A 12344-nucleotide genomic window follows, 5' to 3' on the forward strand; every position below is an offset into this window, starting at 1 on the left:
CTTTGGAAAAAATAATGATAGAGGCATAGGTGAGATGCTTCCCCTATGTGTAGAGAGAATCCCAATGATGAATGATGTCTTTGAAACCTTCTCAACTATCCCTATGTCGATATTGAATGTCACTCCTTCCAGTATTGTTGAAAAGAGGAAGTGTAGATCTAGCAAGGATGGATGTAAAAAATATCCCGAAGAACCAAATATCTCCTCAAATGATAAAGGAACCTCTTGCAACTATTGTACATAAGAATCCACAATCACATCAACTTGTGAAGACCAATCATGTAGAGAATGGATAGAAAGGTCAAAGTGGGCCCTCATAATAACTAAAGAAGGATATTCTTCATCAAAGAGAAGATGAAGATAATCAAGGATGTCTCCCAAATCTGCTATGTCTGACTCCATGAATAAACCCAAAATATCTATCAAGAATTCGTCCATTTATGCTAGAGTTGGAAGACAAGGTATACCCTATTGTGCTAGACCTATCACTATGGAAATGGATGAAGTATTCACCTCAACAAAGAGAAGATGAGTATCATCGATGATGTCTCCCACATCTTCAATGTGAAACTCCATGAACAGAACTACAATATTTGGAAGGAAGTCATCCCATAAAGTTGAAGTAGGAAGACATAGTGTTTCCTACTGCACTAAATCAAAAGCATTTGTAGCTAGAATTGGATCATTAGTAGAAACATGAGCATCAGGAGGTGTGATCACATATGGAGAGGATGTAACTATAGTTGGAGGTAAAAGATCTTTTGAGAATTGAGGAATGTGTATCTCCATACATCTCCCAAAGATAGACCCAAATATCATATAAATCAGTTGACTTCATGTCATCAAGTGAATCCATAACGTCCATATCCATATGTAGAAAGAGTGCATGACAAATGATGGAACTAGTGTCACCATTGTATGAAAGTCCTTTTGCATATGGCAATGCATTATGCTAACTAAGATAAGTGAGTACTAATTGACTCCACTACTTATAGTTTTTTTTTGTCAAGGTAATTAAATCTCCCTCATCCATGATGTACTAATCAATGTACCCCCCAAAATCCAAAAAAATCAACCACCCTCCCCACCCCAATGTATGATTTGGTGCTTTATATGTATTGCATGTACAATAGGCCACTTGTCAAAAGGTACAAAGTGGGCTTCTAATTTTTCTATTTACAATTGCATTTTGAGACTCAAATCTATCATTGAGCACTGTAGCTTGGATGTACAACAATTTTGAAAAGTAGTCAAAGGAATATTATGCAGAAATGGGCCCTAAGTTTGAAAGTGATATTTTTGTCCACACAACCCTATAATTTGATTGTAGATTTGGAAAGTAGATGAAAAATTAAGCACTTTCAAAAAAATGGAACCTACTTTGGAGTCTAGATGAGCTTGTACTAAGCATTTGAAGTTGTAAAAATCAAGATTTATGACTTGCAAAAAAATGCAGGAACAAAGAGCTCAAACATCCTACACCAATGTGAAATTCTACCCCAAAAAAAAAAAATTCTAGCAAAAAGGAGTTTGTATGGGGGAGATATCACTTCTTAAAAATCACCTCTATAATTATTTTCCCCAAATCACTGCCATCGTGCCTCTAAAAATAAAATGACTCTAAATTTCACCTCAAATGTCCAATTTTGATGAAACAAAACTCAATTTGGGGGTTTGTTGACCTTTTGAATATGATGCCAATATCTAATTGGTAACAAAAAGCTCCAATATTTTCCTATAAAAAATATCTCCTCTACAGGTCTGATGGCAAATTTTTTTTTTAACAAAATATGCAAATTCAAAAAATAATGCAGAGAAATTATAGTGACTGAAATAATAAAATACGTAGATCTAAAAATTAAATTTAGAGATCTAAAATGACCATACCAAATTTGAAAATTGGGCCTTTGGGTGTTGGCTTGTAAAAAAAATTTGTCTCAGTTTTGACTATGGCCCAATATAGGTGAATTTATAGTCAAATTTCACTGAATCAATGCTCTAGACACAATCGCGAGGTCTGAATTGGCTGTAGATGCTCACAATGATTGTGATACTTTGGATCTAGGTTGAGGTTTCCTTAGAGAGGTGAAGCAAGAAAATGATCTCCAATGGCTATGTGAAGAGAAATTCACTCAACTTTGATACCATGTAAGAATTTTCCTTAGGGAAAAATCACCCAAGATCAAGGAACTCAAGAACAAGCACAAGAATATACCAAGAAGGTATGACTAGAATAACAATATCCAAAATTGATTTATTGTCATTTAATGTTCTCTTCAATGTACATAAACACTAAGAGTGCCTGAATATAAATGCCTCTAGAATGCTTCCAGAATGCCTAGGAGTCAACATGCTAATAAGATAACCAAGCACATGTCCACTAGGAGTGGATTATCCTCTATTAAGAATAAGAGTTAGTGTGATGATGAGAGCATAACCCTAAAAAGGTGTAGCATGAAAAATTATGTTGTAGACACCATTTGCTTAATTAAGAGTGTGAATAATTGTGTTGTCTACATGAAAACTCAGTTAATTATTCAAAGCCCAATGTTCTAGACACCATGTGTTGAATTAGAGTTTCTTACTTTTGTGTTTTCAACATGAAAAATCATAAGAGTATGCAAACTACTAGGTGTCAACCTAAGAAATAATAGAATAATGCATTAACCCAACTAAACTTAAGTAAAGTGTAAATAATGAATACTTATTTACACCAACAGTTCCCCATCTAGGACATTCATAATCAACTTTTGAGTGTAGGATTATCTATGCACATCCTTCAATTAGTTTCTCATTCATTTTGTAACCCATAGATTCAATAAACTTTACTCAAGGAACTACTACCTCCACACGTGTGAGGTCTATTTCTTCCATGAAACATAGTTCATCCTTATATTTCTCTACTAGTAGAAGAGGTATCCTATACCTTTGCTTCATTTCAACTTTCAAAGAATTCATCTTTCTATCAATTTCATTATCTTTGACTATTTCTAATTTAGTTCTATATGCATGAGTGATAGTCTGCATTGTGCACTCACTTCCATCCCAATCTGAGATACTAGGAAAATTCTTTGTTACATAGAAGAATATATGTGTCAGTGGGGATTCAAACCTAAAGACTACATTCCTAAACTTCTTGATTTTTGATATGTTATCCAACAACTATATTTGGATAATGTCACATAGATTAACCTCTTCACCCTTTACTTCCATATAAGCTACATGAAGAAATCTAGTAGGGACTAAATCTATCCTAGATCCATGGTTGAAATTATATCCCAAAATTTTACTAATAGGTCTCACTCTATCATCTTGAATAGAGTTGATCTTCATATTTCTGCCATCAAAATATGTGTTGAGATTTGTTTCAACTAACTTGCACACATTCTTTATGTTTACTGGATTGTATCCTTCATTTCTTAAACCTGTTACCTTGTAAATTAGGTCATTGTCAATGCATATAATAGAATCTCCCAACCATAAAAGGTCATCATGAACTCTGCTTAGAATTATTCTTGTCCATTCATGATTATCAAAGTCTGTATAGAACATGTGCTTAACTAGGTTAAATTGTTCTAGGTATGCATGTTTTAGTTTTAGTGACAAATCATTGTTGCACATTTTCTCTAATTCCTTATAAATATTTGTATCTTCTATGCTTTCAAATTTATAGTGAATATAACCTCTAATGTCCTCAACATGAAGAACATTTCTCAGCACTTCCAAAAATGGTCCAATGGGGTCATCAAGCTGATAAAAAAATGTATATTTCTTGAAGTTATATCTAGGTCTATTACTTACATTAAACACGTCTTGTCTTGCCATTTCTTAAAATATACTCAACGAATTTAGAAAATACCTTAATTTCATATTTTAGGATTTTCAATGATTTTGTGTATCTTGAAACTTCTTCAACACTAGAAATCTCTCTTTAACCTTGTAGTTAAGATTTCACACAAGAAAATGATCTTCATTAATTAATTTGTGTCCATTAAATATTTTGCAATGTTTAATTCACATTAAATGTGTATCTACCACTAGTCCAAAATATTGTCTCTGCATAATAGAGAGGTTATTCTTATTATATATTCTTATACTGATCATATTAAGAAATGCACACTTAACTATAGAATTGTCTCAATTTCTAGTATATACTATTGTTGTGCAACTTGTGATATTCTTATTAACATTAGTTATGATTATTGACACATTGTTTTACTAAGAATACTTAATGTAGATAAGATGGGTCACAGATAATAAGTGACTTTGCTATCTTGTCAGGTACATTAGGGTGAGATTCTTCCTAAACTATATGAGAACTTCCACCTTCTCTTGGTTTTGCAAATATTTCCTTAAATTCTTCTCTTGGCTCCTTCATTTATTCGTTAAGATTGTCACCATTTCTTTTGCTGTTCCTTCTATGATTCTAATTCCTGTTAAGGCTTCTTCTATCCATTCTAAAAAACTATGTTATGTACCCAAAGTTATTACATAATTGGCATATAGGTATATTCCTTCTTCATTATTCTGGTTGTTAGGTGCTTTGCAATTCCTTACTATGTGTCCAAGATTGCTGCATTTGTAACAAATAATTTTTCTTCTTTCTCTTCTTTCATTTCTATGAGATCTTCTATTGCCTAGACAATTAGTGTCCCTAAACATTCTACTATTTGCATTATCATTATCAAATTTAGGTTTCTTACAATGTACTGCATAATGTCCATATCCATGACAATTGTAACAATAAGAATTTGAAATAGGTTTAAAAGACTTACCTTTGCAATTGTCTCCAGAATGTTCAAGTTCATTACACTAGGAATGAGATTCCTTTCTTTTGTTATTCTCATCTTGATTAGATTCTTTAGATTTCTCAGAGTGAAACATTCTCCTTGACTTTAGATGTATCATCTATTTTCTTGTGCTTAGATCCTTTTTGACTTTAGGGGTATTAGGTTCATTCCTCTTAGTAGATTTCTTGGTGGATTGTCCAAGGAAGAATCCAAGTCTAGTCTTGTCATAACTAGCTCTTTGTACATATATTTTTTCTTCAATATTTTCACTACTAGTATATAATTTCTCAAATTGCTATTTGGTTTGCATCAACTCACCTTTCATAATAGTGTTTTATTTCTCTAATTCTACATGCTCTAACTTGATAGATTCCAATTCAGGTGTTACCTTTCTTAACTGTGATCTTAGATCTGCATTTTCAACTTTTTTTTCAGAGTCATTCTTTCCTCCATTTTTCTTAAGACTTAGCTTGAGTTCAACTATTTTAACTCAAGTTTCAAGATTTCATTTTCTTTCTTTAGATCTTAAATATCATCCCTACTAGTTTTCTCACTAGGTCTTTTTTACTTTAGGTCATCTATCTTTTCCTTTAGTTCACCAATGTAAGCTTTTCCATCTTTATATCTATTTTTTAGGCCATCTCTTTCATTATTAAGGAGATCAATTTGTTCAAGTGCTTCTTTGAGATTCTTATTCAACTATCCATATCCATATGGATCTTATTCAAGCTATTAAGCCTCTTCTAAATAAGTAAGCTCTAATAGCAATTGCTAGAAATAGATAATACTAAGAGGGTGGGGGGAGGTGGGGGGGGCTTGAATGGATATTTTAAATATTTTTGCCCACAACTAAATATTATTAATTACTTTGCCACATGCATAAGAAAATGAACCAATAATGTTGAATAATAAAAACAACCATACATAGAGAGAGCTCATAACATAATATTTTGTTAACTAGGGAAACCATAGCTAAGGGAAAACCCTAGTAGGGATGAAACTCACTAAATGATTCACTATATAAAAGAATTTGGTTAAGGATATTGACCCTATTAGGAGTCTATGAAGAATTTATAGTGTTTCAAGTCCCTATTAGGAGTCTAGGCGTTGTTAGAAGCCTCAACCCTATTAGAAATTACTTCAACATATACAAATGTGTTGAAGAAGAGCCCACTACCCTAACATGCAACTATTCAAAAGAGAATAGGTATACATACAATACTAGCTCACTTGTTGTACTTCACAATTATTATGATTGTCAGTTCTTCATACAAATAGTGGCTATGTACATATCAATTTGCATCATATCTTGCATAACATTGCTTCACATTACATATCACAATATCACAATGCCTTCACACTTTAAATTCATAGTTGAAGTTCTTTATTTATATCAAACATATTAATAAATTCTTCCTAAGTCAGCTCACATATCATCTGTAGAGTTGCCTTAGCAAGATATAGTAATCAAAACAATTTTGCAAGTCATACAAGTCAATTTGTTGATATGCTCTATTCTGCACTATGACATATCTACATCACTATTTCTTCCATAACTTGAACTAGGTTGATCACATGGACATCACACTGGTATGCATCATTAAGATGACATCATGCATCTAGGGTTAACTACACAAGAGAATACTCTAAGGGAATATTCCACTATCAACAAATCTTATCATGTTTCTATAATACTATCCAATACTTAGAAAATTTTCCTTCACAAATAATCATGACTAAATTGCAAAACAAATGATGTCATAAATGATAACCAGATATCTCACCTTATTTGATTGAATGGTCATATTGCCAACATGGTTTTGGGTTTTTCTCATTCCAAAACTAGGGTATGATTAGTCATTTTTCTTTAACTTTGGACTAATAGACTTACTTATTTTGTAGATACAATGGCATCTTCTTCATCCCCCCTTATTGTTAAAATGGTACCAAAGCTAGTAGTGTTCAAGTTCTAGGGAATTTTCACAAAATCATAGTTTCAAGATGACAACTCAAAGATTCTAGATATAGATTTGGGTCATATAGATTTCAGGTAGAGTTTTTAAAGATATGCATCAAACCAACTAAGAGGTCCCAAATGGTCTCCACACTAATCCAATCAGGGCTCATCAATGCAACATCACACTCAACATCAATGCAGTCTTCAAAAATTTTCATGACACTTGCAAAACATTTTGTTGCTAAGGACAGGCTTGTGAAGACCATAATAGGAGATATCATTCTAGATCTTGGACCCAAGAACATTGAAAATGTATTCCATCTCCCACGGGCAGAGCAATTCATTTGGCTAACCTATAAGCTAGCAAAGACATGGTATTGGGAACACACTGATGAAGCTTCTAAGATTATCCAATCATGATACCTTATAAAGAAGACTCCTTTGGGAAATAAAATTAGAAAAGTGCACATGAAAAAAACTACATGAAGGAAGACATTAGGTACTTAATCATACTCTTGAGTAGAGTAATGGGTTTGATAGCAACTGGACACTTAAATATTTTCATGGTTCATTTTATTAAAATGATAAAGAAAGTAGAGATGCCACAAGATTTTTCTTCTACTTTTAGTTAGAATTTGGGTGAATAGTTACTAGTAGCAAAGAACAATAAGAAATTCCACATGACATCATACTGTTAGATTGTGGTGACTGATCAGGAAAGTACTGTACATACTTCATAAATAGTGGGGTTCGCCTGAAAATATTTTTTTTGGGCAGTAGCCGACATGGTAGCCAACATATTATGGCCGACATATGGCCAACAATGTTATAACCCTAAAGCGGTTTAATACTTGTATAAAAGGGCTTAGGGTTGGGTATTTTTTATAATGTTGTGATATGAAATTGGTTCTTGCGGGGGTATTGAGCTGTAAGGGATTACGGATTGTAATCAAGTTGTAATCACTGGATTGTAATAAGATCAGACTTGCTGTTTGGTGGACGTAGCCCAGGGATTGGGTGAACCACATTAAATCTTGGTGCTTTGTGTTCATCTCTGTGTGTTCTATTATTTTCTATTATTGGTTATATTTGCATGTAGTTTTTTATTTCTGTCAGTGGTTTATCCTAACAAGTGGTATCAGAGCAAGGTTGTCTTTCAGTTATCCTCTGCAGGAAAGTCTCACGGTTAAGTGGGGGTCTCACAGTTGAGTGGGAGCAATGGAAGATGAGGGTAAGTTGAGGGTTGATAGGTTTAATGGGCAGAACTTCCAGTTATGGAAGATGCAAATGGAAGACTATTTATATCAGAAGGATTTATGGAAGCCATTGGAAGGAAAAGCCAAGAATCAGGGAACTATGTCAGAGGCTGAATGGGATCTTTTGGATAGAAAGGCACTCGGAAGCATTCGGTTATGCTTGGTACCATCGGTGGCATTTAATATTACAAAAGAAAAGATGACAGAAGATTTGATGAAAACCTTAGCGACACTGTATGAAAAGCCCTCCGCTTCAAATAAGGTATTTCTCATGAAGCGTTTATTTAATATGAAAATGGTAGAAGGTGGATCCGTTGCAGATCATTTAAATGAGTTTAATACTATTACTAGTCAATTATCTTCTGTGGGTATCAATTTTGATGAAGAAATTAGGGCTCTCTTGATTTTGTGTTCTTTGCCTGAAAGCTGGAATGGCTTGGTAATGGCACTGAGTAATTCTGTTCCTAGATCTAGTACCCTAAAATATGATGATGTGATCGGTGTTATTTTAAGTGAGGAAACTCATAGAAAATCCTCAGGTGGATCTACATCAGGAAGTTCTTTAAATGCACAAAGTAGGGGCAGAATGACTGAAAGAGGAAGTAACTCTAGAAATTGTGGGAAATCAAGAGGAAAGTCAAAGGGGAGGAGGTCTCAATCGAGAGGACCAAATTATTGCTGGTACTGTGGGGAACCAGGGCACAAAAAGAAAGATTGTTGGAATCAAAAGAAAAATGAAGGAGATAAATCAGATGGAGACAAGGAGGAAAATGTGGTAAGTAACAAATCCGAAGAGGATGCTTTACTTCTGTCTTTAGAGAGTGTTGATGATTCATGGCTTTTAGATTTTGGTGCTTCATTTCATGCTACACCTCATAGAGGTTATTTCATTGATTATGTCCAAGAGGATTTTGGGCTTGTTTATTTGGGGGATAATAAACCCTGTCAGATTGTTGGAAAGGGAAAAATTAAGATTAAGTTGCAGAATGGGAATCATTGGCTACTACATGAGGTAAGACATCTTCCAAAACTAAGTAGAAATTTAATTTCAGCAGGGAAACTCGGTGATGAGAGTTGTGTAGTTACTTTTAATGATAAAAATTGGAAGGTTTCAAAAGGTTCCCTTGTAATAGCAAAAGGTGTGAAAGTAGGCACCTTATATCTTTGTACAGGTCATATTGTCCCTTTTACTTTGATTGTTTCAGAGAAAAATAATATTCAGGAACAATTACTGCAATTGAGCAGGGAGAACAAGTAGCTGCTATAGATTCTGATACAACGTTGTGGCACAATAGACTTGGGCACATGAATGAGAAAGGTATGAAAGTACTTCATTCAATGAAAGTTTTACCAGGTCTAAAATGTGTGAATATGGATTTCTGTGAAAGTTGTGTGTATGGAAAACAAAAGAGAGTGAGTTTTGTAAATACAGGGAAGGAAAATAAAAAGGAGAAATTAGAGCTTGTGCATATAGATGTATGGGGACCAGCCTAGGTATCTTCCCTTGGTGGCTCTCATTATTATGTTACATTTATTGATGATGCAACTTGAAAAGTATGGGTTTATTTCCTTAGATAGAAATCTGATGTATTTCAAACTTTTAAGAAATGGAAATACTTGGTTGAAAATGAGACTGGTAATAAATTAAAATGTCTTAGATCTAATAATGGTGGTGAGCATTACAGTCATAAATTTGAAGATTATTGCTCCACTAATGGTATTCATAGACAAAAAACTATTCCAAGGACTCCACAGGAAAATGGAGTGGCTGAAAGCATGAACAGGACTATAATGGAGCGCGCAAGGAGCATGAGGTTGCATGCTGGGTTGGCCTTACACATGTGGGTGGAGGCTGTCAATACTACAGTATATTTGATTAATAGAGGTACCTCTACTCCTTTGGGCTGTGGTATTCCAGAGGAAGCATGGCCTGGTAAGAAGGTGAGTTATTCTTTTCTCAAGACCTTCGGTTGTGAAGCTTTTGCTCATATAGACTCTGAAAATAGAACCAAGCTAGAAGCTAAATCAAAGAAATGTGTCTTTGTTGGATATGGCATTAATGAATTTGGTTATAGCCTTTGGGATTTTGAAAATCTTAAAATTATTAGAAGTCGGGATGTCATATTCAATGAGAAAGTGTTGTACAAAGATCTGTTGTAGCAACATGAGAAGAAAGAAGATGATTATGTAGTGTTGGATGATGCTCCAAAAGCTGATGTTCCAGCCATTCCTCATGATGTGCAACAACCGCAACAAAAAATACCACACACACCAGTGAATGTTAGATGGTTAACAAGGCAAATTAGACCTCCACAAAGGTTTTCTCCCTCTTTGTATTCTATTTTACTTACTGATGCTGGTGAACCTGAAAGTTATGATGAAGCTGTGCAGGTGGATACTAAGATTCAGTGGGAGTCTGCAATGAAAGATGAAATGGACTCTTTGCTGAAAAAAAAGACATGGAATTTGTGCAAGTTGCCTGCAGGTAAAAAGGCTTTACAGAATAAATGGGTTTGCAGGTTGAAAGAAGAGGCAGGAGGTAAGAAAATATTTAAGGCCAGGTTAGTTGTAAAAGGATTTGCACAGAAAAAGGGCATTGATTTTGATGAGATATTTTCTCCTGTTGTTAAAATGACTTCTATTCGTACTATTTTAAGTCTTGTGGCTACAGAAGATTTGCATTTAGAGTAGATGGATGTTAAAACAACCTTTCTTCATGGTGATTTGGATGAAGAAATATATATGGCTCAGCCACAGGGTTTTGAGGTCAAAGGTAAGGAGAACTTAGTGTGCAAATTGAAGAAAAGTTTATATGGCTTGAAGCAAGCACCTCGGCAATGGTATCTGAAATTTGACAGTTTTATGCATGAGAATGGATATAATAGGTGTCATTCAGATTATTGTGTTTATTTTAAGAGGTTGGATGATGATAGCTACATTATTTTATGTTTATATGTTGATGATATGCTTCTACCTGGGTCTAACATGGATCATATTAAGGGGCTGAAATGCCAGTTAGCACATGCATTTGCTATGAAGGATTTGGGGGCAGAAAAACAAATCCTTGGTATGAAGATTTGTAGATATAGGAAGAACAGAACATTGACGCTATCTCAAGCTGATTATGTTGAGAAGGTGTTGCAACATTTCTCTATGGAGAATGCTAAATCTGTCAGCACACCTTTGCCTGGTCATTTGAAATTGACTAAGGAGATGTGTCCCAAGACACAAGAAGAGGAGGATAAGATGTCCAAGGTACCCTATGCTTCAGCTGTAGGAAGTTTGATGTATGCTATGGTATGCACTAGGCCAGATATTGCACATGCAGTGGGAGTCATTAGCAGGTATATGAGTCATCCAGGATTTGAGCATTGGAATGCTGTCAAGTGGATTCTCAGATATTTGAGAGGGACATCCAATAAGTGTTTACACTTTGGGAGCTCTACTACTGATTTATAGGGCTATGTTGACTCAGATTTGGTAGGGGATATTGATACTAGGCGGAGTACTACAGGTTATGTCTTTATTGTTGGTGGGGCAGCCGTGAGTTGGGTTTCTAGGTTATAGAAGATTAATGCTCTCTCCACTACAGAGGCAGAGTATGTTGCTGCTATAGAGGCAGCCAAAGAGATGATATGGCTTCAATTCTTCTTGGAAGAATTGGGACATCCTCAGAAGGATAATTATTTGTTCATAGATAGTCAGAGTGCCATTCATCTTGCTAAGAATTCAGCTATGCATTCTAAGACCAAACACATACAGTTGCGGTACCATTTCATTCGGTCAGTTTTGGAGGATGGACAGTTAAAGTTGGAGAAGATACATACCAATGACAATCCAATAGATATGTTGACAAAGGTTGTAACAAGGGAGAAGCTGAACTCCTCTTCAGCTTCGGTTGGTCTTTTAGACTGAACATGAATAAAAGAACAGTAGAGTCCAGGATGGTTTGATCTAGTGGGAGCCCCATGTGGTAGTGGTATTGCTACAAAATTAGTCTCCAAGTGGGAGATTGTTGTTTAGTGTGGAGCCTAATTAGTCCCCAAGTGGGAGATTGTTAGATTGTGGTGATTGATCAGGAAAGTACTGTACATACTTCATAAATAGTGGGGTTCGCCCGAAATTTTTTTTTTTTGGGTAGTAGCCGACATGGTAGCCGACATATTATGGCCAACATATGGCCAACATGTTATAACCCTAAAGTGGTTTAATACTTTTATAAAAGGGCTTAGGGTTGGGTATTTTTTATAATGTTGTGATATGAAATTGGTTCTTGTGGCGGTATTGAGCTGTAAGGGATTACGGATTGTAATCAGGTTGTAATCACTGGATTGTAATAAG

Source organism: Cupressus sempervirens, chromosome 2 (genome assembly GCF_028749045.1).
Source record: "Cupressus sempervirens isolate cs-2001-9-10 chromosome 2, ASM2874904v1, whole genome shotgun sequence".
Taxonomy (NCBI): domain Eukaryota; kingdom Viridiplantae; phylum Streptophyta; class Pinopsida; order Cupressales; family Cupressaceae; genus Cupressus; species Cupressus sempervirens.